Consider the following 27,832-nt stretch of genomic DNA (forward strand, 5'->3'; position numbering starts at 1 on the left):
TTAGCATTTACAAAGCCAAGCCATCAACTAACAGCATGTGGTCAGACAAGTTCCTGTTTTCGGGCCTTTACGGGCATTTACAGGTACGCGTAACAAAGTTCCAAAGATCCCTGCCAAACAGCAGATTTAGCGGGCGTATTCATTGTCTGAATTCTCCCGTATACACCCCTTTTGACGCAGTGTCATATATTGCTTGGTCACATGTGATGATGGCATACTCTTGACCTTGTTTTCTCGACACATCCATGCAGTACTGAACAGACTGTTCAACCACATCTGGGTTTGTTGGTGACTTGGGGAAGAAGGGACCATAGCTGATCACAGTTGCAGGGATGGTATCTGGTATGAGAAATGCTTGGAATGAACTCCATGTTGGAGCAGCGCAACTTGGTTTCAGGTCCTCCAATAGTACAGTAGGGCAGCTATGCACCAAATGCCATTCCTTGTGGTACCGGAAGTCCTCAGCAATCATATCAGTACACTTGTTTTCATCAGGACCACGAATCGTGTGTAGTATCTCTTCATCTTCAAGTTTGTTTGCTTTTTCCCATACTGCATTCTGTCTGTCATACGTGGCAATCAAAACGAGGGATCTATTCCCCCCGGTCGTGCGTGCTCTTCCACAAATGAAGCACTCTTCCCTGTGTTTGATGGGCTGTGGCATTGACATCCGTGTTTTTTTAGTAGGCCTGCTGCTGTCTGGCTCAGGATTAAGTTCTGCTTCAAATGAAGTGCCTTCTGGCTTTTCACCTTTGTTCCTCTTCTGGTCAACAGTTTTACGATTTGTGTACTTTGCATGACATTGTGTGTGCCACAAAGGATTCCTCCCCAGAAAGTCACATTGAGGTTTCATCTCATTGTCAAGTCTGTATGAGACAGCATCCTTTCTATTGGTTACAGCATATAGGAGGGAAGGGTAGCCTTGATTTGTCAGTTTCTGATGAGGACCAGCGTCACTGTCTGTTTTCTGACATATTATGCAAGCAGTATAGTTGGTACTGAGCAGCTTTCTCTCCAGCTTCTTGGTTGAGAACTCAGGCTCCATCCTTCATACTTCTCCAATTCACATCACTCCTCTCCTGTTCTCTCCTCATCACTCTTATCCTCTCCTGTTCAGTTCACTCCTCTCCCTTCTCCTCCTCTCCTTTCTCCTCCACGCTTCTCCTCTCTTGTTTAATCCTCTCCTCTTCACTCTTCTCCCCTCTCCACTCCTAATCTCTTCTATTCCATCCACTCCTCTCCACTCTTCTCTCCTCTCCTATCCTCTCTACTCTTCTCCTCTTCTACTTTTCTACACTATTCTCCTCTTCCCTCTTCTTCTCTCCAATTCAATCAACTCCTCTCCATACCTCTCCACTCCACTCTTCTTTCCTGGTCAATTCACTTCTCTTTTTTCCTCTACTATTAGATTAGATTAGATTAGATTAGATTCAACTTTATTGTCATTACACAAGTACAGGTACAAGGCAACGAAATGCAGTTTGGGTCTAACCAGAAGTGCAATAGCAGCAAGTGCAGGATATACAATGGTTCCGTAAGTGCAGTACATGGATATGTACTGAATAAATATAGCTAGATATGTACTGAATATAATATACAGATGGCTATTACTATAAACATAATTTTTACAGATATGTACAATGAACATAATATACAGATGATTTATACTATAAACAGAGTTTACAGGTGAATGTGTACTATGAATATATATACATATGGCTATTACTATAAACAGAATGTGAGCTTAGTATACTAATGTGATATATATAGAATGTGATAATATACAGAATGTGAGCATAATAAACAGATGGTTATTACTATAAACAGGATTTTCAGATAGATATATGTAATAAGTAAGGCTAAATGAGCATTATAACAATGGATTTAAAGTAGTGCAAATTAAGTTGGACAGAAGCTATCCGAGTAAAAGTGCAATGGAAAGTAATTGCATATTACAGTTAAAGTACGGTATTGCAAATGTATATGTAAACAATTGGTACTGTAAATAAACAGTCGGCAGTGCAAATTGATATTCTAGTCAGGTGAGTAGTGCAAGATGCATATGTAAACAGTTGTTACTATGATAATAGTCAGCAGTGCAAATTAACATTATAGCATTGCAAATAACCAATAACAAAATGGAGTTAGGTGTGAGGAGGGAGAGGAGAGATTATCAGTATATGAGGGGAGTGGGACCAGTGAGGGTTAGAGTTCAGTAAAGAGACAGCTCTGGGGAAAAAGCTGTTCTTTAGTCTGCTGGTCCTGGTCCTGGTCCGGAGGCACCTGAAACGCCTGCCGGAGGGCAGTAGAGAAAACAGTCTGTGGGCTGGGTGAGAGGAGTCCTTAAGGATGCTGCGAGCTCGGTGCAGACAGCGTTTCCTCTGGATGTGCTCGATGGCAGGTAGTTGAGTCCCAGTGATGCGCTGGGCGGTTTTCACCACCCGCTGCAGTGCCTTGCGCTCTGCAACAGAACAGCTCCCATACCACACTGTAGCACAGTTGGTCAGGATGCTTTCTATTGCACAGCGATAGAAGTTCACCAGGATAGTCGAGGAAAGCTGATACTTCCTCAGTGTCCTCAGGAAGAAAAGGCACTGGTGAGCCTTCCTGACCAGGCAGGAGGTGTTGGTTGTCCAGGACATGTCCGCCGAGATGTGGATTCCCAAGAACTTGAAACTGGAGACACGCTCAACAGCCATTCCATTGATGTGGATGGTGTCATGTGTGCCTCTTGACTCTTTTCTGAAGTCCACGATGAGCTCCTTCGTTTTGGTGGTGTTGAGGAGCTGGTTATTTTCAGTGCACCATGTGGCCAGGTGCTTGATCTCCTCCCTATAGGCAGTCTCATCGTTGTTGCTGATGAGACCAATCACCGTAGTGTCGTCCGCAAACTTGACGATGGAATTAGATCCGTACACAGGCTTGCAGTCGGAGGTGAAGAGGGAGTAGAGAAACGGGTTTAGCACACAGCCCTGTGGTACACCAGTGTTGAGTGTAATGGACGTGGAGCAGGTGGAGCCAGATCGAACATTCTGGGGTCTGTTGGTCAAAAAGTCCAAAATCCAGTTGCACATGGAGGTGTTGATGCCCAGGTCTCCAAGTATGGCTATTAGCTTAGTTGGGATGACAGTGTTGAATGCTGAACTGAAGTCAACAAACAGCATGTGTGCATAGGTGTTCTTTTTGTCCAGATGTGTGAGCACAGAGTGCAGTGCCATGGAAACAGCATCCTCTGTACTCCTATTGCTACGGTAGGCAAACTGATGTGAGTCCAATGTGGATGGTAGAGAGTCTTTTAGGTGTGCCAGGACCAGCCGCTCAAAGCACTTCATTACGATGGGTGTGAGTGCTACTGGGCGGTAGTCGTTAAGGCACTTCGGGCTGGAGTGTTTTGGCACTGGCACAATGGAAGTGCATTTAAAGCATGTTGGTACTGCTGCTTGGGCAAGAGACAGGTTGAAAATGTCTGTAAAAACCCCAGCGAGCTGCTCCGCACATGCCCTGAGTACGCGTCCAGGGATGTTGTCTGGTCCAGCAGCCTTGTGCCCGCTGATCCTGCTCAGTGCCTTGCAGACATCTGTGGAGGAGAGTGTGATTGGCGGGTGGTCTGCTGGGGATTTGAGCTTGGTGGCAGTTTCACTGTTGTCTCTTTCAAAGCGAGCATAAAAGTCATTTAGCTCGTTCAGGAAGGCAGACATACTCCAGTCAGTGTGTAGAAACCTTTCCTGGAGTGAGAAATCTGCCCCCGCAGGCCACACCTTGATGGTCTTCACTGATGGCTTCACGCGATTGATGAGAGGTGCATACTTGGGCGTGAGGAACAAAGAAAGGTGGTCTGACTGTCCCAGGTGGGGGAGGGGTGTCGCGACGTAAGCTCCAGCCATGCTTGTGTAAACATGGTCTAAAGTTTTGTTTCCTCTGGTGTGACAGGAAACATGCTGGTGAAATTTCGGTAGCACTGACTTTAAGTTTGAATGATTAAAATCACCCGCAACAATAAACGCAGCTTCCGGGTGGACGGTCTGTTGTTTACTGATGGTTGCGTGAAGTTCTTTCATAGCAAACTTGGCATCAGCATCCGGGGGAATATAGGCTGCAGTGATAATAGTGGAAGTGAACTCCCGCGGTAGATAAAACGGTCTACATTTAACCATGAGAAACTCAAGGTTAGCTGAACAATGTCTCCCAACAATAGCAGAGTTTGTGCACCAAGCTTTGTTAATGTAAATGCACAATCCACCACCTCTGGTCTTACCAGAGCCATCTAATGTTCTATCCGCCCGGAATGTATGACGTCCCGCTAGCTCAATAGCGTTGTCCGGTATTCCGCTGTTTAACCATGTTTCTGTTAAGATTAGGACATTACAGTTCAAAAGTCTCTTGTTGCATGTGATGTTGAGTCGAATCTCGTCCATTTTGTTCAACAGCGACTGTACATTGGCAAGGAAAATGCTGGGTAACGAGAGCCTATGTGGTGTTAGCTTTAGCTTAGCTCTTAGTAGTCCGCGCTTCCCCCGCCTTTGTTTACGATCTCGACGCCGCCTGCGAGCACTTCCGCCCGGCCGGGCAGGGTGCATAGCCTCGGGTGTTCTGGCGATCTCAGGAAGCAGTCGAAGGTTGTCCATAAAACTGTTGGAAGTTTGCGAAACAATATCCAAAAGCTCGCATCGGGTGTACGATGTGAAGGCACAACTGTTCTGCACTAATAGACCCGAAATGAGCAAGAAAAATAAAGCAAAATTGCAGAATCTGGAGAGACCACGAGCCTCGCGATGTATTCGCGCCGCCATCTTGATCTACATCTGTTGTTCAGTCCACCCCTGTCCTCTTCACTCTTCTCTTCTGTTTAATCCTCCACTCTCCACTCCACTCCTCTTTACTGTCCTTTTCAATCCTCTGCTGCCTTCTCTTCTCGCTAACTTTTCCTCCACAACAAACTCAATAAGATCAGAACCAAATCTGCAAATGGGAAATATTGTGCATTCAGGTGAAAGAAATCTAGATGTTTGACACTACTAGCTAACTAGCTTTTGACAAATCACTCACTATATACTGTACAATACTATATGCAAAAACAAACTATGCATAATATATAGTATGTTTAGATCTTACATAACATTTGTATTTTTCATTATTGTGTACAGTCTGATATCCAATATTGCTACATATCATTTTTGTGTGGCCAGTCATGCCACAAGCTAACTAGCTAAAATTTTTCTGAACCTGAACGTATCAACCGGCCATGTAGCTAATTGCTAACAGTAGTTAACATTTAGTGCAGCCTTTAGTTATCCTTACTAGCGTACTATCTGTCTGACATGAAAAACACTTCAAGGTCCACACCAGCCTTCATACAAGTGTGTTTCTAATGATTCCTCGCTCCAAACATATCCCTGTAGCAGCATTTATGCTCATGTCTATTTCTTTAACTAGCAAGTCAAGTTGAAATTGTTGAATTTCTCAACTTCCGGTCGAAGCAAAATAGACATATATGACACATACCTCTCGCAGAGCATAGGATTCTGAGCATTTAAAAAAAAAAGTCAGTCTCTACCCCATTCCTGTGAGGAGTAATGGCCCTTTAAAGAAACCACCGAAATTAGCTAAAACAGCTAAAGCTAGCTAAGTAAACTAGTAGAGAATGAATGCTGATGCTACAGGGATACGTTTGGGATGAGGAATCATCAGAAATATACTTGTTTGCAGACTGGCGTGGTCCTTTCAATTAATTACCATTACAATAACCATACCATTATTTTCGCAAAACGCTGGGGCAGACCTACCGGTATTCACTAAACTAACTGTCACTTCCCACAGACAATGATGAGCAGCTTCAAAATCCGTTGGTAACCGTTAGTTTGTTGTTCCAAACTCATTCAAATTACTAAGATCATGGGTGTGTGTGTAAGTGTGCCATGATGCTAAATATGCAGCATGTTTTTTAGAATTTTGAGTTATGAGCCTGTTGATCGCCAACTAGTAGTGAAATCATCACAGATTCATTGATTTTGGTTGGATTTTTATAATTTTTTCTGTGGAATGAGTATACTGTTTAGTGAAAAGAATGGCATATCGACTGATGTCATAACTTAGGGTAATAGTTGATTGCTAATGAAGTAAAGATGAAAATATTGGAAAAAAGTGAGAAAACGCCTACTTTTTTGCATTAAATTGATGCAAAATCATGTATAAATGTGTTTTAAGAGTTATTTTTTCAGTGGATGTTGTCAGCACATGTGTTCTGTGTATCTGGAATGCATTTATTGACAGCCTACCCAATCCACTGAGGATTTAAGGAAAAAAATCAATAAAGGGTGCATACATTAAATATTCGAGGTATTTCCGGCAGAGCAGAACCTCCAATTATTGGTTCTTAGGGTCAAAGTTAACAGAAAAAACACAAATAAAAAGTCTGGCAGACCATGTCAGGTTCAACCCATTTTTGAGACTTTGGCTCCCCGACTACAGACATACATGCTGGTTGTTTCAATTAAGTGATGCAAAGAAAACCCAATCTTCCCATACCGGGAGTCGAACCCGGGCCGCCTGGGTGAAAACAAGGAATCCTGACCGCTAGACCATATGGGATCTTCCTTCTGCCTGGAGAAGACCCTTTTACTTTTAGTGTGTGACCGTCCCCTTTAAGAACATGGGAATGATCCGAAGGAATTGTTTACTGAATTCAATTTCATCAGGCTCAACAGAGGGAGCTCTCATTTGCCTCACGAGGGGGTTCAGTTTCCTCCCATTCTTGCGATGGTATAATAGACACTACAAACTGGTCGTAAAGCAAGGTCCTTGTGACAGTGCTCATGCAATGCATTTTAAAAGACGCATAGTATTGTATGGTAACCGTTATCCTACAGACAAAGCAGCCTATTGTTGGACTGTCAATTTTTTATACTTCTCAACCAATCCAATAATAATAATAACAAAAACTATGGGATAATAAAACGGCTAAGGGCTGACAGCATAATAAAAGAGGCAGAGCGAGCCAGCCAGGAGTCGAACCTAGAATCTTCTGATCCGTAGTCAGACGCGTTATCCATTGCGCCACTGGCCCACTGATCAGGTGTCCTTGAGCTTACACGCCACCTGTTGGTGTTCGACTGGGCAGAGGCCTGTGATGACATCTACTTTTTCTCATGCTATTAACAGACCTGGAGCCAACATCAGGAAGGGGTCAGATGAGGGGCCTGCTACAAAAACCTTCAAGATGGAGGCCTCACAGGTTGGGGATCTCAATTCTCAATTCAAATCTTAAATATAATTTAAAAATTTTAATGTACAGGCTTTTTTGCATGATGTATATAATAGTGATTTACAGTTGGTTTCAATTATACCTGATGTGGTTGATGCTTGGGATTATTTCAAATCTATCTTTCTAGAAATTTGTGATAAACATGCTCCTTTACGTAGATTTCGGGTGAGAGGTAGAAATAATCCTTGGTTCAATGAATCCGTCTCTAATCTTATTAAGCAAAGAAACGTGGCTTGGTCTAAAGCAAAGAAAACAAATGGTGAGGAGGACTGGTCTCAATATAGATTATTACGAAATAAGTGTACAAAATTAATAAAAAGTTTGAAGAGTCAGTATTATTTAAACCTGATTAATGATAACATGAATTGTCCTTCTAAATTTTTGAAATTAATGAAATCTTTTATAGGATCAAATACATCCACTAATCTTCCAAAAGTTTTAAAATTGAATCAAAGATTGATTACAGACAAGGCTGATATTGTTAATACGTTTAATAGTCATTTTATTTCAGCTGGTTTGATAACAGACAATTCGTTGGTCCTTGATGAACAGAGAACTGATGAGTTGACTAATAGTGAATCAGATTTATTTTCTTTTGCCCCTGTCTTGCCGTCCCAAGTTTATAAACTACTCCGAAATTTAGACTGTAAGAAATCAGGTGGGTCTGACCAAATTCAACCAATTTTTCTAAAATTGTCAGCAGATATTATTGCCGAACCTATTGCATCGATTTTTTATTTGAGTCTATCCACTAATGTAATTCCGCCATCTTGGAAATCGGATATGGTTATGCCTTTATTAAAAGGAGGCGATCCTTCTGATTTGAATAATTATCGTCCGATTTCTAAATTAACGGTTTTAGCAAAAGTTTTTGAATCTATTATAAATGATCAATTGAAAGAATATCTACTTAGTCATAATATTTTGAACGCATTTCAGTCAGGATTTAGAGCGGGCCATAGTACGATAACTCCTACTACATTAGTCACTAATGATTTAATTACTGCTCTCGATAATAGACAACATTGTGCGGCCTTATTTTTTGATTTGACAAAAGCGTTTGACTTAATGGATCATGTTTTACTGTTACGGAGGCTTAAAAGTGTTGGCCTCGATAATTCGGCTGTGAGTTGGTTTAAAAATTATTTATCGGATAGAACTCAATGTGTTGCTGTAGATAATTACACCTTATCCTTGGTAATAGTCAGGAAGGGTGTCCCGCAAGGTTCTTTATTGGCACCACTTCTTTTTTCTATTTTTATAAATGAATTGGGGCAGGGAATACAATCGGCAAAGCTAAATTTTTATGCTGACGATACAATTATTTACTCCACTGCATCCTCTGTGTCTCAGGCTATTGAAATTCTTAAGGATTCTTTTTATACTTTTCAGCTTACTTTGTTGAAACTAAAATTAGTTTTAAATGTAAATAAACGTAGCCGTTCTATGTCTACTGTTATGCCTATTCTGACTATTGAGGGTTTAAATATAGAAAGAATACCAACTTATAAATATTTAGGAATATGGAATGTTTCTGGAATGTTTTATATGTGACCCGTCACAGAAACCAGGGACACAAGTCGGCAGCACAACTTTCGAGCAAAATGAGAAAGAAGAGTTTTTTTTCAAAATTGGTGATTTTCAATTTTTTGGAGAATCTGTTAATTGAAATCACGAAGAAGCCTCTCCATGTTTGAGATAGCAGTATTGGTATATTTAAAAGCTTACATTTTGAGGTTGAAATCGGCTTGTTTTCGGAGATTCTAGCATGCAGTAGGGGCGTGGCGTGTCATTGTCTGTGTGTATTTCCATACTGAATAACCCGGCGCTTTTGCCCCCGCCCTCCAAGTCAACCACATGGCTACTTATTATGCTGTGCTCTGGCCAGCTCTCTCTGATATCAAAATTCAATGAAGATGGATGCCGCAAAGATTGTCGCAGACGAGATGAACCGTCTGGCAGTTACACCGAAAATGTTTTCGCCGCACTTCGTGGGCTCGGGAAACTGAACCGGAGGTATGGGCGCAGCGCGCTCGCCCTCAGTGCTTCAATACGGCGGCTCGGCTCGCTGACAGCGGTGGCTGGCTGTTTCATATGTGACGGAGAATCGAAATAGAGGATGCAGTTAAGACCTTTGCTGCTGCGATGAAGGCCTGCCGTGTGTGTTTCTGAAATGTAAGTTAAGCTTCATTTGCTCTTTAGTCGTTATTTAAGATGCTGAACCTGCTGATGATATAATGTCCTTGCGGACATTTCATTTGTGTGTGTATACGCACATAAGAAAGTGGTGTAAAGAGATTTGCAACAGTAATTTGAGGAGGTGAAATGTGATTATTTGGAAAATTGCAGAAATGACTGCTTAAAGAAAAATGCCAGCAGGCATTTGCCTCCTACATAAACTTTAATATTGTTGACATTTTGGGCACACGAGCGTTGCGTACTATTTGCGCTATATGTAGGCCTATGGCTTATTGGTCTTTGTTTGTTGTTGTTGGTTTTGCGTTATATGTATATGGCATATTGGTCTTTGTGTGTTGTTGCTGGTTTTGCGTTATACTGTATGTATATGGCATATTGGCCTTTGTGTGTTGTTGCTGGTTTTGCGTTATATGCAGGCTATATGGCATATTGGTCTTTGTGTGTTGTTGCTGGTTTTGCGTTATATGTATATGGCATATTGGTCTTTATGTGTTGTTGCTGGTTTCGCGTTATATGCAGGCTATATGGCATTATTGGTCTTTGTGTGTTGTTGCTGGTACGTTGCAAATAGAGGGGCAGCACAATTGTTTTTCGCCTAGTGCGGCAGAAGTGCACTCATTCGAAGTGTAAAAAAAGCTGTAAAGCACATGGAGGAGCTTTACAGGGGGTATGGCTTATCTAAATGAGATGTAAATGAGCCCTATTGTCACCCCCAGCAGCAGAGACAGGTGAGAACTGCACAATCTTTAGCTCGTTTTCTCCTCTTTGAGCTTTTTTAAGTGCCTACTTTAAAATGGCCACAACTTCTCCAAATATTATCAGATTTCCACATGTTACACATCGTTGGAAAGCTTGGATATTACACTCTCAGAATCTATGAATAACTCAAAATGCCCCAGAACCGACTTGTGTCCCTAGTTTCCGTGACTGGTCACATATGTGTTGTGTGTTTGTGTGTGATTTGTAGTGTGGCCATCTTGGCCAGGACTCCCAGGAGGAAGAGATTTCTTTTAATCTCAATGGGACCTTCCTGGAAAAATAAAGGAAATAAAATAAAATAAATGTTAAGTTGTGGTGTTGTTAGGATATTACTACAGAGCCTGTGACAGTTTCTCAGTGGAAGAACTGGGATCCAGGCCCATAGGCGTCTGCAAAAAACTTCTTTAAAAACCTTTGAGATGCAGGCCTCACATGTTGGGGATCTTATTGTTTTTGTTTTCATGGCAAGTTGTGGTGTTGTTAGGATATTCCTCCAGAGCCTGTGACAGTTTCTCAGTGGAAGAACTTGGAACTGGGATCCAGGGCCAGAGACGTCTGCAAAAAACTGATAAAAAAAACCTTTGAGATGCAGGCCTCACATGTTGGGGATCTTATTGTTTTTGTTTTCATGGCAAGTTGTGGTGTTGTTAGGATATTCCTACAGAGTCTGTGACAGTTTCTCAGCGGAAGAACCGGGATCCAGGGTAAGAGACGTCTGCAAAAAACTGCGTTAAAATCCTTCGAGATGGAGGCCTCACATGTTGGGGATCTCGGTTGCTTTGTTTTCATGGCAAGTTGTGGTGTTGTTAGGATATTCCTACAGAGTCTGTGACAGTTTGTCAGTTTGCCAGGGTAAGTGACGTCTCCTCTCCTGGAGGAAAATACAAGTATTAGTGGTCTTGCTGCTAAATCTGGTAGAGGCCACACCGAGGCTTGAGGGCAAGTCGATAGCAGACCTTCCCTGGTGGTCTAGTGGTTAGGATTCGGCGCTCTCACCGCCGTGGCCCGGGTTCGATTCCCGGTCAGGGAATGAGCTTTTGCCCACCACCGGCGGTCGTGATTGTAAAATGGCGAACTACGAACTCAAGCGCTGACGCCCTCGTCGAGAAGCAGGGCCAAGGAAATGTTTATGTGTGAAAAAGAACTCCTTCGAGCCGGAGTTGAACCAGCAACCTAAGCTTTTGCCCACCACCGGCGGTCGTGATTGTAAAATGGCGAACTACGAACTCAAGCGCTGACGCCCTCGTCGAGAAGCAGGGCCAAGGAAATGTTTATGTGTGAAAAAGAACTCCTTCGAGCCGGAGTTGAACCAGCGACCTAAGGATTGCCAACTTGCCACCTACAGTCCTCCGCTCTACCAGCTGAGCTATCGAAGGCACACTGATTGGGGACAGAACCTCAACATATCAGGTTGCTGAATCTCCGCCACCGGCTAAAACTGCTACAGATATACATGCTGGTTGTTTCGATTAAGTAATGCAAAGACAATCCGATCTTCCCATACCGGGAGTCGAACCCGGGCCCAGGAATCCTGACCGCTAGACCATATGGGATCTACTTTCTGCCTGCAGCAGACCACTTTACTTTTAGTGTGTGACCGTCCCCTTTAAGAACATGGGAATGATCCGAAGGGATTGTTTACTGAATTAAATTTCATCAGACTCATCAGAGGGAGCTCTCATTTGCCTCACGAGGGGGTTCAGTTTCCTCCCATTCTTGCGATGGCATAATAGACACTACAAACTGGTCGTAAAGCAAGGTCCTTGTGACAGTACTCAAGCAATGCATTTTAAAAGACGCATAGTATTGTATCGTAACCGTTATCCTACTGACAAAGCAGCCTATTGTTGGACTGTCAATATTTTATACTTCTCAACCAATCCAATAATAATAATAACAAAAACTATGGGATAATAAAACGGCTAAGGGCTGACAGCATAATAAAAGAGGCAGAGCGAGCCAGCCAGGAGTCGAACCTAGAATCTTCTGATCCTTAGTCAGACGCGTTATCCATTGCGCCACTGGCCCACTGATCAGGTGTCCGTGAGCTTACACGCCACCTGTTGGTGTTCGACTGGGCAGAGGCCTGTGATGACATCTACTTTTTCTCATGCTATTAACAGACCTGGAGCCAACATCAGGAAGGGGTCAGATGAGGGGCCTGCTACAAAAACCTTCAAGATGGAGGCCTCACAGGTTGGGGATCTCAATTCTCAATTCAAATCTTAAATATAATTTAAAAATTTTAATGTACAGGCTTTTTTGCATGATGTATATAATAGTGATTTACAGTTGGTTTCAATTATACCTGATGTGGTTGATGCTTGGGATTATTTCAAATCTATCTTTCTAGAAATTTGTGATAAACATGCTCCTTTACGTAGATTTCGGGTGAGAGGTAGAAATAATCCTTGGTTCAATGAATCCGTCTCTAATCTTATTAAGCAAAGAAACGTGGCTTGGTCTAAAGCAAAGAAAACAAATGGTGAGGAGGACTGGTCTCAATATAGATTATTACGAAATAAGTGTACAAAATTAATAAAAAGTTTGAAGAGTCAGTATTATTTAAACCTGATTAATGATAACATGAATTGTCCTTCTACATTTTTGAAATTAATGAAATCCTTTATAGGATCAAATACATCCACTAATCTTCCAAAAGTTTTAAAATTGAATCAAAGATTGATTACAGACAAGGCTGATATTGTTAATACGTTTAATAGTCATTTTATTTCAGCTGGTTTGATAACAGACAATTCGTTGGTCCTTGATGAACAGAGAACTGATGAGTTGACTAATAGTGAATCAGATTTATTTTCTTTTGCCCCTGTCTTGCCGTCCCAAGTTTATAAACTACTCCGAAATTTAGACTGTAAGAAATCAGGTGGGTCTGACCAAATTCAACCAATTTTTCTAAAATTGTCAGCAGATATTATTGCCGAACCTATTGCATCGATTTTTTATTTGAGTCTATCCACTAATGTAATTCCGCCATCTTGGAAATCGGATATGGTTATGCCTTTATTAAAAGGAGGCGATCCTTCTGATTTGAATAATTATCGTCCGATTTCTAAATTAACGGTTTTAGCAAAAGTTTTTGAATCTATTATAAATGATCAATTGAAAGAATATCTACTTAGTCATAATATTTTGAACGCATTTCAGTCAGGATTTAGAGCGGGCCATAGTACGATAACTCCTACTACATTAGTCACTAATGATTTAATTACTGCTCTCGATAATAGACAACATTGTGCGGCCTTATTTTTTGATTTGACAAAAGCGTTTGACTTAATGGATCATGTTTTACTGTTACGGAGGCTTAAAAGTGTTGGCCTCGATAATTCGGCTGTGAGTTGGTTTAAAAATTATTTATCGGATAGAACTCAATGTGTTGCTGTAGATAATTACACCTTATCCTTGGTAATAGTCAGGAAGGGTGTCCCGCAAGGTTCTTTATTGGCACCACTTCTTTTTTCTATTTTTATAAATGAATTGGGGCAGGGAATACAATCGGCAAAGCTAAATTTTTATGCTGACGATACAATTATTTACTCCACTGCATCCTCTGTGTCTCAGGCTATTGAAATTCTTAAGGATTCTTTTTATACTTTTCAGCTTACTTTGTTGAAACTAAAATTAGTTTTAAATGTAAATAAACGTAGCCGTTCTATGTCTACTGTTATGCCTATTCTGACTATTGAGGGTTTAAATATAGAAAGAATACCAACTTATAAATATTTAGGAATATGGAATGTTTCTGGAATGTTTTATATGTGTTGTGTGTTTGTGTGTGATTTGTAGTGTGGCCATCTTGGCCAGGACTCCCTGGAGGAAGAGATTTCTTTTAATCTCAATGGGACCTTCCTGGAAAAATAAAGGAAATAAAATAAAATAAATGTTAAGTTGTGGTGTTGTTAGGATATTACTACAGAGCCTGTGACAGTTTCTCAGTGGAAGAACTGGGATCCAGGCCCATAGGCGTCTGCAAAAAACTTCTTTAAAAACCTTTGAGATGCAGGCCTCACATGTTGGGGATCTTATTGTTTTTGTTTTCATGGCAAGTTGTGGTGTTGTTAGGATATTCCTCCAGAGCCTGTGACAGTTTCTCAGCGGAAGAACTTGGAACTGGGATCCAGGGCCAGAGACGTCTGCAAAAAACTGATAAAAAAAACCTTAGAGATGGAGGTCTCACATGTTGGGGATCTCAGTTTTTTTATTTTTATGGCAAGTTTGTGGTGTTGTTAGGATATTCCTACAGAGTCTGTGACAGTTTCTCAGCGGAAGAACCGGGATCCAGGGTAAGAGACGTCTGCAAAAAACTGCGTTAAAATCCTTCGAGATGGAGGCCTCACATGTTGGGGATCTCGGTTGCTTTGTTTTCATGGCAAGTTGTGGTGTTGTTAGGATATTCCTACAGAGTCTGTGACAGTTTGTCAGTTTGCCAGGGTAAGTGACGTCTCCTCTCCTGGAGGAAAATACAAGTATTAGTGGTCTTGCTGCAAAATCTGGTAGAGGCCACACCGAGGCTTGAGGGCAAGTCGATAGCAGACCTTCCCTGGTGGTCTAGTGGTTAGGATTCGGCGCTCTCACCGCCGTGGCCCGGGTTCGATTCCTGGTCAGGGAATGAGCTTTTGCCCACCACCGGCGGTCGTGATTGTAAAATGGCGAACTACGAACTCAAGCGCTGACGCCCTCGTCGAGAAGCAGGGCCAAGGAAATGTTTATGTGTGAAAAAGAACTCCTTCGAGCCGGAGTTGAACCAGCGACCTAAGCTTTTGCCCACCACCGGCGGTCGTGATTGTAAAATGGCGAACTACGAACTCAAGCGCTGACGCCCCTCGTCGAGAAGCAGGGCCAAGGAAATGTTTATGTGTGAAAAAGAACTCCTTCGAGCCGGAGTTGAGCCAGCAACCTAAGGATTGCCAACTTGCCACCTACAGTCCTCCGCTCTACCAGCTGAGCTATCGAAGGCACACTGATTGGGGACAGAACCTCAACATATCAGGTTGCTGAATCTCCGCCACCGGCTAAAACTGCTACAGACATACATGCTGGTTGTTTCGATTAAGTGATGCAAAGACAACCCGATCTTCCCATACCGGGAGTCGAACCCGGGCCGCCTGGGTGAAAACCAGGAATCCTGACGCTAGACCATATGGGATCTTCTTTCTGCCTGCAGCAGACCACTTTACTTTTAGTGTGTGCCGTCCCCTTTAAGAACATGGGAATGATCCGAAGGGATTGTTTACTGAATTCAATTTCATCAGACTCATTAGAGGGAGCTCTCATTTGCCTCACGAGGGGGTTCAGTTTCCTCCCATTCTTGCGATGGCATAATAGACACTACAAACTGGTCGTAAAGCAAGGTCCTTGTGACAGTACTCATGCAATGCATTTTAAAAGAAGCATAGTATTGTATGGTAACCGTTATCCTACTGACAAAGCAGCCTATTGTTGGACTGTCAATTTTTAATATTTCTCAACCAATCCAATAATAATAATAACAGAGACGTCTGCAAAAGACTGCTAAAAAAACCTTAGAGATGGAGGTCTCACATGTTGGGGATCTCAAATTTTTTGTTTTTATGGCAAGTTTGTGGTGTTGGTAGGATATTCCTGCAGAGTCTGTGACAGTTTCTCAGCGGAAGAACTGGGATCCAGGGTAAGAGACGTCTGCAAAAAACTGCGTTAAAATCCTTTGAGATGGAGGCCTCACATGTTGGGGATCTCGGTTGCTTTGTTTTCATGGCAAGTTGTGGTGTTGTTAGGATATTCTTACAGTGTCTGTGACAGTTTGTCAGTTTGCCAGGGTCAGTGACGTCTCCTCTCCTGGAGGAAAATACAAGTATTAGTGGTCTTGCTGCAAAATCTGGTAGAGGCCACAGCCAGGCTTGAGGGCAAGTCGTTAGCAGACCTTCCCTGGTGGTCTAGTGGTTAGGATTCGGCGCTCTCACCGCCGTGGACGGGGTTCGATTCCTGGTCAGGGAATGAGCTTTTGCCCACCACCGGCGGTCGTGATTGTAAAATGGCGAACTACGAACTCAAGCGCTGACGCCCTCGTCGAGAAGCAGGGCCAAGGAAATGTTTATGTGTGAAAAAGAACTCCTTCGAGCCGGAGTTGAACCAGCGACCTAAGGATTGCCAATTTGCCACCTACAGTCCTCCGCTCTTCCAGCTGAGCTATCGAAGGCACACTGATCGGGGACAGAACCTCAACATATCAGGTTGCTGAATCTCCGCCACTGGCTAAAACTGCTACAGTAGTCGGGGAGCCAGTCTCAAAAGCTATATAAAATGGGTTGAACCTGACATGGTCTGCCATACTTTTTATTTGTGTTTTTTCTGTTAACTTTGACCCTAAGAACCAATAATTGGAGGGTCTGCTCTGCCGGAAATATCGCGAATTTTTTTTTTGGCCATTTTAGTGTATGCCCCCTTTATTTTTTATCAGAAAAATGTGAAAAATGATTTTTTTCCTTAAATCCTCAGTGGATTGGGTAGGCTGTCAATAAATGCATTCCAGATACACAGAACACATGTGCTGACAACATCCACTGAATAAATAACTCTTAAAACACATTTATATTTATTTTGCATCAATTTAATGCAAAAAAGTAGGCGTTTTCTCACTTTTTTCCAATATTTTCATCTTTACTTCATTAGCAATCAACTTTTACCCTAAGTTATGACATCAGTCAATATGCCATTCTTTTCTCCAAACAGTATACTCATTCCACAGAAAAAATTATAAAAATCCAACCAAAATCAATAGATCTGTGATGATTTTACTACTAGTTGGCGATCAACAGGCTCAGAATCTCAATAGAATTTTAGGCTACTCTCAAAATTTTGAAAGACATACTGGATATTTAAAATCGTCATGAAACGGAAGTTGAGATTGTCCTTTTTTCCTTATTGTGACGTATATCCGAGTGAAACGGCTTTTGAAATTGGATAAAAAATGTAGGGTGGGGCTTGATTTCGTCCTTCTGGAATTAATTGGATCGTTGGAGGTTGGGCGTTGCTAACAAAATGGAGGCAGATTTGAATGCCAGTTTACAGTCTGTTGTGGAGGATTTCTCTCCACCGGACTCACCACCGTTACCCTACCATGAAGCATTTTTAATTGAGGAAACCGACGATGAGAACGAGGACGAGCAGCCAAATTTTCCGTAAGGAATCACCCCATATTTATATGAGCCTCCTGTGAACCAAGATGAGGCGGCTGATAGTCATGCCCTCTAGTAATAGATTTTGACCGGAAGAGAAGAGAAGTCGTTTCAAGGGGGGAGGGAAGGGTAACGTATTTGATTAAAGATTATAAGGATACATGAATTAAAAAAAAATAATGAAGTGCACAGATAAATCCTTTATAATAAACACTACAATATTACATATAAAAATATGAATGGTAAAATTTGATTTCATGATGACTTTAACATGGTTGTTAATGTCCACATTATTAAACATCATGACCTAGGCATCTTTTTAATTTCAACATAACCCTGTTCTCCCTATGGAAATGTGTCACACAAGAAATATAATACAGCAAAATGACTTTCATTATTTTATTGCCTCAGATGACAACTATTACAACTTTAACAGAACAAAATAATTTAACATAACTTAATTAACTAGGTGCAGGTCCCTGTGAGGTGGGATAATCAGGAGGGTGGCACACTGCAGATACTGCTCTGGGGACAGACCTTCACCCTCACCAACTGAGGAGACAGCAAACAAGACCGGCAGGGTGGGTTATACAGCTGCGCGATAAAAGATGCACCCCCCCCCCCCCTTCTCTCTCTCTAACACACACACACACACACACGTGGCCTACTTACGTGTCCCTGTCTTCAAGCGCAAGTTCAATCCTTGAACATCTGTTGGGGTCCCCGGTGCAGAGACATGCAATGCCACACTTCACATTGGCTCTTGCACAGGAGCATCCTCGGGCACACATGCTTTTCTTGCAGCGGCAGTATTTGCTGTGTTTGAGTTCGGAAGGTTTTGCCTCTTTCAGCATCATGGTTGCCACCAATTTTCCATTGACAAGTTGTCTCCCAAAATCAGAGGCAGCTGGGTAGGTTGGCTGAACCATGTGTGCCCGCTTACACACAGCCAACTGATGCAGGGCTCGGCGAAGATGTAATAGGAAGGCATCTTCAGTTGGTGGAAGGCAACGCATGTCTCCTTTGATGCTCACAAAGAGATGGGCTCGCAGTGCATCTAGAGTACCACCAAAGTCACTCCTGTCATAGAGTGACACCATGTATTGCCGTGCTGCTGTTATAACCTCTTCCTGAACATCCAGGCTTTCCTCAGGGTCACCGTACCTGCACAGCGGTAGAAGGTCTGTCAGGTGTTTAATAGCAGTTGTGTAGGCCCGCCTTTTTCCTCTTCTGTACAGATAGCTCACTGTGTCACATCCAGTAAGTATGTAGGTGCTGAGGAGAAGGGATGTAAGATCTGAAGCTGCAACATCATACTTCCTCGCCAGAGCTTCTGTGATGGCATGAACAGGCAGGAAGTTATCCATCGTCTTCACCCACAGCTCCTGCAGCCCATCCATGTGTGTGATGTAGTACATGCACATCATGATCACATCTGTGTCAGTTGCAACCACGACAGCCCGTTTGAGGTGCAGAATTTGAACTGAGTAGGCAATGTGAGCAAACATCCTGGTATCTGCCTCCTCATGTTTCTCACAGGAAAGTTCTGGAAGCTCAACCTGACAATCCGCTGACAAGAGTACAGTGCGACCAGGATCACAAAAGATTCCACCAAGAATAAGTGTGCATCCTGCAGGAAGTGACTTGTTCTGAGCTGCCCATGCTTCCCCCATGTAGTTCAACAGATTAGCTTTATTCACTGGATTGTGAATGAAGCCTTTCCATTCAGGTATAGGGAGAGTATCATGTGGCTTGTACTCCTTCATTTTGCTGGGGCAGGTCTTCATCCTCTTCTCTCGTTCCTTCCCTTTCAGACTTTCAGCAGGGGATACATCATATCGATCACCAACAAAGTGGATGCAGTCACACTTGTCTGGTAGGATTCCAAGGAGCTGCCTCAGGTACTTTCCTTGCAGTTCATGGAAGGTGCTGCTCCCAAGATGTTGGTAATGTTGAATGAACGCCATGGCATCTACTACCATTATAACAGGCTTGTCAGACGGCGGTAGTTTGTCCACTTCCCCCCATGAGCTGCCAAGGGCTGTCTTGATTGCAGCCAGGTAGTCTGCCTTGTTTCCTTTACGCATTGCATAACTTTGGTCAAGGGACGGATCTGGCTCAAACAGGGAGGCTGGGCAACTTGTCCATTCATGGCCAAACACTTCCACCTTCCTGTCTTCCTCTAAGTCCTGAACAAAGTACAGGTTACGTACAACTGCACTCTCCTCCTCATAGACCTTTTTGGCTTTGAATGCCATGGACATTGACTTCTTTGGCTTTGCTGCGAAGGTTGAAAGTTTAATTTGGGCTACTTTCTCACTGCCTGTTCTTCTTGCTGCAGCCAATGCCTCCAGTCCTTTTTCACAAGCACAGATCAAGTCAGCAGATGTGGCTTTGTGGCCTGTTGAAATGTTGATCAGCTCCTGTTCTTCAGATGTGAAAGGATTGATCATCTGTTTGTTGATGACATCCGTTATTTTCCTTCTGCCTCATTTGCACCTTGGCTGTCCTTGTCCTTGTGGTGTTTGGTGTCATCCGCATCCAGGTGTGCCATAGCATTTGTCTGCTCTGACACAGCTGTCAGAACTGGAAGAGCTTTCAAGTATTTCTCCATGGCTGCTGGCTGCTGACTGATGCCAGTGAAGAGTTTTGTCTTGGCATCACGATTGTAGGTTTTTTCAAGTGCCATGTCTGTCCAGACACCATTGAACCGCCCTTCTGTTTGACGTACAGTGAACTTCCCATCCTTGAATTCCCTATAGATGTTTGGAGCTAGTGTAGGCAAGCTTCTCATAGCTTCTAGATAGTGGGGCAGGCAGGATACGTACTTGTAGTGGCCAGCAGCTATAAGGTATGGTAACATCTTTTCCACTTCAGCCAGGTGTTCCTCCCACAGACCTGCACGCTCAGCATGGATGAACCGTCTAAGAATCATCACCATATCCATGTACATTAGCCATAGCTTTGTGGTAGGTGAGGTACGTGCTTCATTAAACTCAGCCATCAAACATGACAACTTTTTCAGTTGGTCAGTTGCATCAGCACACACAGAAGTTGCCTTCTATACATCCTCTTCTGACAGGGCATCTAGGAGTAGCTGGATATATATACTCCAGGTCCTTCTCTTCATCGACCAACCATCTGGCAAATGCTTCCCAGTGTAGGGCAAACATGGCTGCATACACCATAGTGTGGGCGTGCAGCATTGCATAGTAGTCTTTCCCACTGATGATTTTGTTTGCTGTTCCACGGAGACATACATCAGCTTCGACCATGATGTCTTCGATTCCAGTGGACTGCATCAAATGCCCAATGGCTCCAAGGAAATTCTGAGCAATATGGAAGCCACCCATGCGTAAGATAATTTTGGCATACTTGTCTTTGTTCTTCTTTTGCAGACTTAGAACCACCTCACACTGCGTGAAAAGAGCTGTAATCGGGCATGTAAAACTCCTGATTACTCCTGTGTACTCCACAAATAAACGTGTGTGTACGGGAGTTTGCTGTCCCGTCACACAATACTCTTGGATATGTACCAAGTTTGGGGCACAGCAGGGAGCCACTAAGGGCCATCAGTTACCATGGTGAATAATCCCCCGGTCGGGGTCAATGCAAGGGAACATTAGCATTTCACACCTTTGGGACACAAGGCAGTGGCCTCCTTCAATTGGTCAGAGGTCTTACATAGGATTGGCTGCTCAATGCTTTGTCCCTCCTCTAAACCCCCACACTATTGGTCCAGTTTATGGCCTCATTTGGGTTTATTATTACTCATTATTAATATTTATTATCATTGGTGTTCATGGTTATAATGTCAAGACAATCAGATAGACAAAGTTGAGTTTGTTATTTTTATTATTTGTAAATGACACTGGGCACATGACATATATATATACACAAAGTCAAAATTCTATAAATAAAAATACATTAGCACAGAATACACTTTACTATTAGTCATACAATATATAACCCCATATAATATATAAGGCCTGTTTATAATATATAGAAAACAATATAATATAAATACTTTAGAATATATAAATAGTACAATATATAAATAATACAATTTATAAATAGATAACAATATGGAATTGTATAGAACATATAAATGCAGTATATATATAGAAAACTATATAGAATTATATATAATACAATCTATAAATAATACTTTATAATATAAATAATACTATATATAAAAAAACAACAGAATATTCAAATTATACTATAGAATAATATTTTTATGCGTAATACTAAAATAATTCACAGGCCAGCTTCTATGGTCTCCACCGCGACTCGATCTGCACCAACTCGTGCATGATTAGTTCCCAAGTACTTCTGGTCTGCTTCCAGTCTTTTTTGTAGCACCCCACACAGCGCAGACAAAACTGTACTGCGGGTTGGAGCCCGAACAACCCACACCGACTTTCCATCCAAGATAGCATCCTCCTCTTCAGACATGTGGTCAACTGTTGTAGTCTTCCAGATAGCTGCCTCTTCCTCTGTCTGGAGAACGCCAGTCCTGCTGCTCAGCAGCTGCAAAATAGGAGGGAAAAAAGTAATTAAACCACTGAAAATATCAAATTGGTTGGGATGGGAGCCTCTCCCAGGCTGAGTCTTTTACTGAGATTTATATTTATTTACACTTACTCTTCTTTTTCTTTGTCTCATGCGCACAATGATCCTGCTGTCCTCCATCTTGTCTTTGTTCTCATCTTGGGCCATCCTGAAACCCCTTCTAACAGTTTCAAAATACGTCTTCAGGATGCTAGAGAGAGGAAGATAGTGAGTGGGGAGAATGTGTTTATTTATAACTAACTAATCTATACAGATAAATAGTTGTAGCCTTGGGACATTCTCTTGTGACTTACCTTTAAAAACAGCAGGATCTACGTCCATCACAGCCATGGAGACGCCATTATAAAGATAGGTTGTGACCTCGAGGTTGTGGGGGGAGGATAGACTGTGGAGCAGTAATTAAAGAAGGTTGATTAAAAATATAATTTAGAAGAAAGGACTGTTATGAAACAATAGTTTTAAAGATATACCTTGTCTGTGGGTCATATTTGTGTATGTTGTTTTCCCCATTGTGCAATCTCCGTACAGCTTCCTGTAAACATCCAACATAGTATGAGGGCTCAATTCAAATACATTACTAAATAAAGCACACGAAGTTAAGCGGACACCGCCAAATGTTTGTGACGGTCAGAAAATAACTTACCGCAACAGAATTATTTCCAGCTCTCTTTAATTTCTTTGAAGCAGGCTCCTCTTTTGCCTCTTTGAGCTCATTGATGTCAGCCTCCATCTTATCCAACCTCTTGTCCATCGTCTCCAGCTTTTCAAATATCCTCTTCAAACTTGCATTTACCATATACACCAGTCTGTTTTTGTTCGCATCTCTACTCTGCTCTCCCTAAAACTCCAGCGATCTTTTGCAAGCCATCTTGAAGAGCAGAGGACACCCAGATACAAACTGCTTTTCAGGGTCTACAGTCTTTGTTGTAGATTGACACAATGTAAAGCACTTATCAGCCCACCTTTCCTGAATACTAATGAGGGGGGCAGGGGAATAGGGGCAATCTTGAGCTGCCAGTCCCAACACAAATTAGCATTTACAAAGCCAAGCCATCAACTAACAGCATGTGGTCAGACAAGTTCCTGTTTTCGGGCCTTTACGGGCATTTACAGGTACGCGTAACAAAGTTCCAAAGATCCCTGCCAAACAGCAGATTTAGCGGGCGTATTCATTGTCTGAATTCTCCCGTATACACCCCTTTTGACGCAGTGTCATATATTGCTTGGTCACATGTGATGATGGCATACTCTTGACCTTGTTTTCTCGACACATCCATGCAGTACTGAACAGACTGTTCAACCACATCTGGGTTTGTTGGTGACTTGGGGAAGAAGGGACCATAGCTGATCACAGTTGCAGGGATGGTATCTGGTATGAGAAATGCTTGGAATGAACTCCATGTTGGAGCAGCGCAACTTGGTTTCAGGTCCTCCAATAGTACAGTAGGGCAGCTATGCACCAAATGCCATTCCTTGTGGTACCGGAAGTCCTCAGCAATCATATCAGTACACTTGTTTTCATCAGGACCACGAATCGTGTGTAGTATCTCTTCATCTTCAAGTTTGTTTGCTTTTTCCCATACTGCATTCTGTCGGTCATACGTGGCAATCAAAACGAGGGATCTATTCCCCCCGGTCGTGCGTGCTCTTCCACAAATGAAGCACTCTTCCCTGTGTTTGATGGGCTGTGGCATTGATATCCGTGTTTTTTTAGTAGGCCTGCTGCTGTCTGGCTCAGGATTAAGTTCTGCTTCAAATGAAGTGCCTTCTGGCTTTTCACCTTTGTTCCTCTTCTGGTCAACAGTTTTACGATTTGTGTACTTTGCACGACATTGTGTGTGCCACAAAGGATTCCTCCCCAGAAAGTCACATTGAGGTTTCATCTCATTGTCAAGTCTATATGAGACAGCATCCTTTCTATTGGTTACAGCATATAGGAGGGAAGGGTAGCCTTGATTTGTCAGTTTCTGATGAGGACCAGCGTCACTGTCTGTTTTCTGACATATTATGCAAGCAGTATAGTTGGTACTGAGCAGCTTTCTCTCCAGCTTCTTGGTTGAGAACTCAGGCTCCATCCTTCATACTTCTCCAATTCACATCACTCCTCTCCTGTTCTCTCCTCGTCACTCTTATCCTCTCCTGTTCAGTTCACTCCTCTCCCTTCTCCTCCTCTCCTTTCTCCTCCACACTTCTCCTCTCTTGTTTAATCCTCTCCTCTTCACTCTTCTCCCCTCTCCACTCCTAATCTCTTCTATTCCATCCACTCCTCTCCACTCTTCTCTCCTCTCCTATCCTCTCTACTCTTCTCCTCTTCTACTTTTCTACACTATTCTCCTCTTCCCTCTTCTTCTCTCCAATTCAATCAACTCCTCTCCATACCTCTCCACTCCACTCTTCTTTCCTGGTCAATTCACTTCTCTTTTTTCCTCTACTATTAGATTAGATTAGATTAGATTCAACTTTATTGTCATTACACAAGTACAGGTACAAGGCAACGAAATGCAGTTTGGGTCTAACCAGAAGTGCAATAGCAGCAAGTGCAGGATATACAATGGTTCCGTAAGTGCAGTACATGGATATGTACTGAATAAATATAGCTAGATATGTACTGAATATAATATACAGATGGCTATTACTATAAACAGAATTTTTACAGATATGTACAATGAACATAATATACAGATGATTATTACTATAAACAGAGTTTACAGGTGAATGTGTACTATGAATATATATACAGATGGCTATTACTATAAACAGAATGTGAGCTTAGTATACTAATGTGATATATATAGAATGTGATAATATACAGAATGTGAGCATAATAAACAGATGGTTATTACTATAAACAGGATTTTCAGATAGATATATGTAATAAGTAAGGCTAAATGAGCATTATAACAATGAATTTAAAGTAGTGCAAATTAAGTTGGACAGAAGCTATCCGAGTAAAAGTGCAATGGAAAGTAATTGCATATTACAGTTAAAGTACGGTATTGCAAATGTATATGTAAACAATTGGTACTGTAAATAAACAGTCGGCAGTGCAAATTGATATTCTAGTCAGGTGAGTAGTGCAAGATGCATATGTAAACAGTTGTTACTATGATAATAGTCAGCAGTGCAAATTAACATTATAGCATTGCAAATAACAAATAACCAATAACAAAATGGAGTTAGGTGTGAGGAGGGAGAGGAGTGATTATCAGTATATGAGGGGAGTGGGATCAGTGAGGGTTAGAGTTCAGTAAAGAGACAGCTCTGGGGAAAAAGCTGTTCTTTAGTCTGCTGGTCCTGGTCCGGAGGCACCTGAAACGCCTGCCGGAGGGCAGTAGAGAAAACAGTCTGTGGGCTGGGTGAGAGGAGTCCTTAAGGATGCTGCGAGCTTGGTGCAGACAGCGTTTCCTCTGGATGTGCTCGATGGCAGGTAGTTGAGTCCCAGTGATGCGCTGGGCGGTTTTCACCACCCGCTGCAGTGCCTTGCGCTCTGCAACAGAACAGCTCCCATACCACACTGTAGCACAGTTGGTCAGGATGCTTTCTATTGCACAGCGATAGAAGTTCACCAGGATAGTCGAGGAAAGCTGATTCTTCCTCAGTGTCCTCAGGAAGAAAAGGCGCTGGTGAGCCTTCCTGACCAGGCAGGAGGTGTTGGTTGTCCAGGACATGTCCGCCGAGATGTGGATTCCCAAGAACTTGAAACTGGAGACACGCTCAACAGCCATTCCATTGATGTGGATGGTGTCATGTGTGCCTCTTGACTCTTTTCTGAAGTCCACGATGAGCTCCTTCGTTTTGGTGGTGTTGAGGAGCTGGTTATTTTCAATGCACCATGTGGCCAGGTGCTTGATCTCCTCCCTATAGGCAGTCTCATCGTTGTTGCTGATGAGACCAATCACCGTAGTGTCGTCCGCAAACTTGACGATGGAATTAGATCCGTACACAGGCTTGCAGTCGGAGGTGAAGAGGGAGTAGAGAAACGGGCTTAGCACACAGCCCTGTGGTACACCAGTGTTGAGTGTAATGGACGTGGAGCAGGTGGAGCCAGATCGAACATTCTGGGGTCTGTTGGTCAAAAAGTCCAAAATCCAGTTGCACATGGAGGTGTTGATGCCCAGGTCTCCAAGTTTGGCTATTAGCTTAGTTGGGATGACAGTGTTGAATGCTGAACTGAAGTCAACAAACAGCATGCGTGCATAGGTGTTCTTTTTGTCCAGATGTGTGAGCACAGAGTGCAGTGCCATGGAAACAGCATCATCTGTGCTCCTATTGCTACGGTAGGCAAACTGATGTGAGTCCAATGTGGATGGTAGAGAGTCTTTTAGGTGTGCCAGGACCAGCCGCTCAAAGCACTTCATTACGATGGGTGTGAGTGCTACTGGGCGGTAGTCGTTAAGGCACTTCGGGCTGGAGTGTTTTGGCACTGGCACAATGGAAGTGCATTTAAAGCATGTTGGTACTGCTGCTTGGGCAAGAGACAGGTTGAAAATGTCTGTAAAAACCCCAGCGAGCTGCTCCGCACATGCCCTGAGTACGCGTCCAGGGATGTTGTCTGGTCCAGCAGCCTTGTGCCCGCTGATCCTGCTCAGTGCCTTGCAGACATCTGTGGAGGAGAGTGTGATTGGCAGGTGGTCTGCTGGGGATTTGAGCTTGGTGGCAGTTTCACTGTTGTCTCTTTCAAAGCGAGCATAAAAGTCATTTAGCTCGTTCAGGAAGGCAGACATACTCCAGTCAGTGTGTAGAAACCTTTCCTGGAGTGAGAAATCTGCCCCCGCAGGCCACACCTTGATGGTCTTCACTGATGGCTTCACGCGATTGATGAGAGGTGCATACTTGGGCGTGAGGAACAAAGAAAGGTGGTCTGACTGTCCCAGGTGGGGGAGGGGTGTCGCGACGTAAGCTCCAGCCATGCTTGTGTAAACATGGTCTAAAGTTTTGTTTCCTCTGGTGTGACAGGAAACATGCTGGTGAAATTTCGGTAGCACTGACTTTAAGTTTGAATGATTAAAATCACCCGCAACAATAAACGCAGCTTCCGGGTGGACGGTCTGTTGTTTACTGATGGTTGCGTGAAGTTCTTTCATAGCAAACTTGGCATCAGCATCCGGGGGAATATAGGCTGCAGTGATAATAGTGGAAGTGAACTCCCGCGGTAGATAAAACGGTCTACATTTAACCATGAGAAACTCAAGGTTAGCTGAACAATGTCTCCCAACAATAGCAGAGTTTGTGCACCAAGCTTTGTTAATGTAAATGCACAATCCACCACCTCTGGTCTTACCAGAGCCATCTAATGTTCTATCCGCCCGGAATGTATGGCGTCCCGCTAGCTCAATAGCGTTGTCCGGTATTCCGCTGTTTAACCATGTTTCTGTGAAGATTAGTGCCCGGTTGCATAAAGCACCTTAAGTGTAATTTTCCCTTAAGTTCGCCCTTATGTTTCCCTTAAACTTAAGGGTGTTGCAGAAAATGCCCTTATATGGTACTTAAGGGTTTCTTTAAGTGAAACGTCATAAACACTTAGAATTTCCCTTAAATGCTGTTTTTTCACTTAAGGAATCCCTTAAAAACCGTTAAGTGTTGCATAAAGCCCCTTAACTGTCATTTTCCTAAGTACAGTTTAAGGTTAGGAAAACTTTACCTTAAGAGTAACGCGGACAAAAAAAAGACGACATGGCTGAATTTATGGAACCAATTGAAGATAATTATGTGCCAAGAAGAATTTTTAGGGATAGGGAGAACCCTTTGGATCATCTTAGCGATGAAAAACTGCTTCGAGAATATCGATTTAATCGCCGCGGAATCTATGAAATTGCTGACAAACTGGAAGGCGACCTTGGCCATGTTACCCAGCGCAATCACTCAT

General features: G+C 42.7%; 9 non-coding genes across 9 annotated transcripts; 2 read left to right on the top strand and 7 right to left on the bottom strand.

The window, feature by feature from the left end:
- Positions 1 to 6,516: 6,516 nt before the first annotated feature.
- On the bottom strand, positions 6,517 to 6,588 carry trnae-uuc (transfer RNA glutamic acid (anticodon UUC)). Its single transcript has one exon. It is a non-coding gene; the product is annotated as a tRNA-Glu (tRNA).
- A 402-nt stretch (positions 6,589 to 6,990) lies between these two features.
- Positions 6,991 to 7,063, bottom strand: trnar-acg (transfer RNA arginine (anticodon ACG)). The gene has a single exon. It is a non-coding gene; the product is annotated as a tRNA-Arg (tRNA).
- Positions 7,064 to 11,177: 4,114 nt separating this feature from the next.
- Positions 11,178 to 11,249, top strand: trnae-cuc (transfer RNA glutamic acid (anticodon CUC)). Its single transcript has one exon. It is a non-coding gene; the product is annotated as a tRNA-Glu (tRNA).
- Positions 11,250 to 11,508: 259 nt separating this feature from the next.
- trnay-gua (transfer RNA tyrosine (anticodon GUA)) lies at positions 11,509 to 11,595 on the bottom strand. The gene is given in 2 exon segments: positions 11,509 to 11,544; positions 11,559 to 11,595. It is a non-coding gene; the product is annotated as a tRNA-Tyr (tRNA).
- A 579-nt stretch (positions 11,596 to 12,174) lies between these two features.
- trnal-aag (transfer RNA leucine (anticodon AAG)) lies at positions 12,175 to 12,247 on the bottom strand. The gene has a single exon. It is a non-coding gene; the product is annotated as a tRNA-Leu (tRNA).
- Positions 12,248 to 14,774: 2,527 nt separating this feature from the next.
- trnae-cuc (transfer RNA glutamic acid (anticodon CUC)) lies at positions 14,775 to 14,846 on the top strand. Its single transcript has one exon. It is a non-coding gene; the product is annotated as a tRNA-Glu (tRNA).
- A 260-nt stretch (positions 14,847 to 15,106) lies between these two features.
- Positions 15,107 to 15,193, bottom strand: trnay-gua (transfer RNA tyrosine (anticodon GUA)). The gene is given in 2 exon segments: positions 15,107 to 15,142; positions 15,157 to 15,193. It is a non-coding gene; the product is annotated as a tRNA-Tyr (tRNA).
- Positions 15,194 to 15,312: 119 nt separating this feature from the next.
- Positions 15,313 to 15,383, bottom strand: trnae-uuc (transfer RNA glutamic acid (anticodon UUC)). The gene has a single exon. It is a non-coding gene; the product is annotated as a tRNA-Glu (tRNA).
- Positions 15,384 to 16,325: 942 nt separating this feature from the next.
- trnay-gua (transfer RNA tyrosine (anticodon GUA)) lies at positions 16,326 to 16,412 on the bottom strand. Its single transcript is given in 2 exon segments — positions 16,326 to 16,361; positions 16,376 to 16,412. It is a non-coding gene; the product is annotated as a tRNA-Tyr (tRNA).
- Positions 16,413 to 27,832: the final 11,420 nt, after the last annotated feature.

Source organism: Siphateles boraxobius, unplaced genomic scaffold (genome assembly GCF_051911475.1).
Source record: "Siphateles boraxobius isolate OS27281-9 unplaced genomic scaffold, OSU_SipBor_1 189, whole genome shotgun sequence".
NCBI lineage: Eukaryota > Metazoa > Chordata > Actinopteri > Cypriniformes > Leuciscidae > Siphateles > Siphateles boraxobius.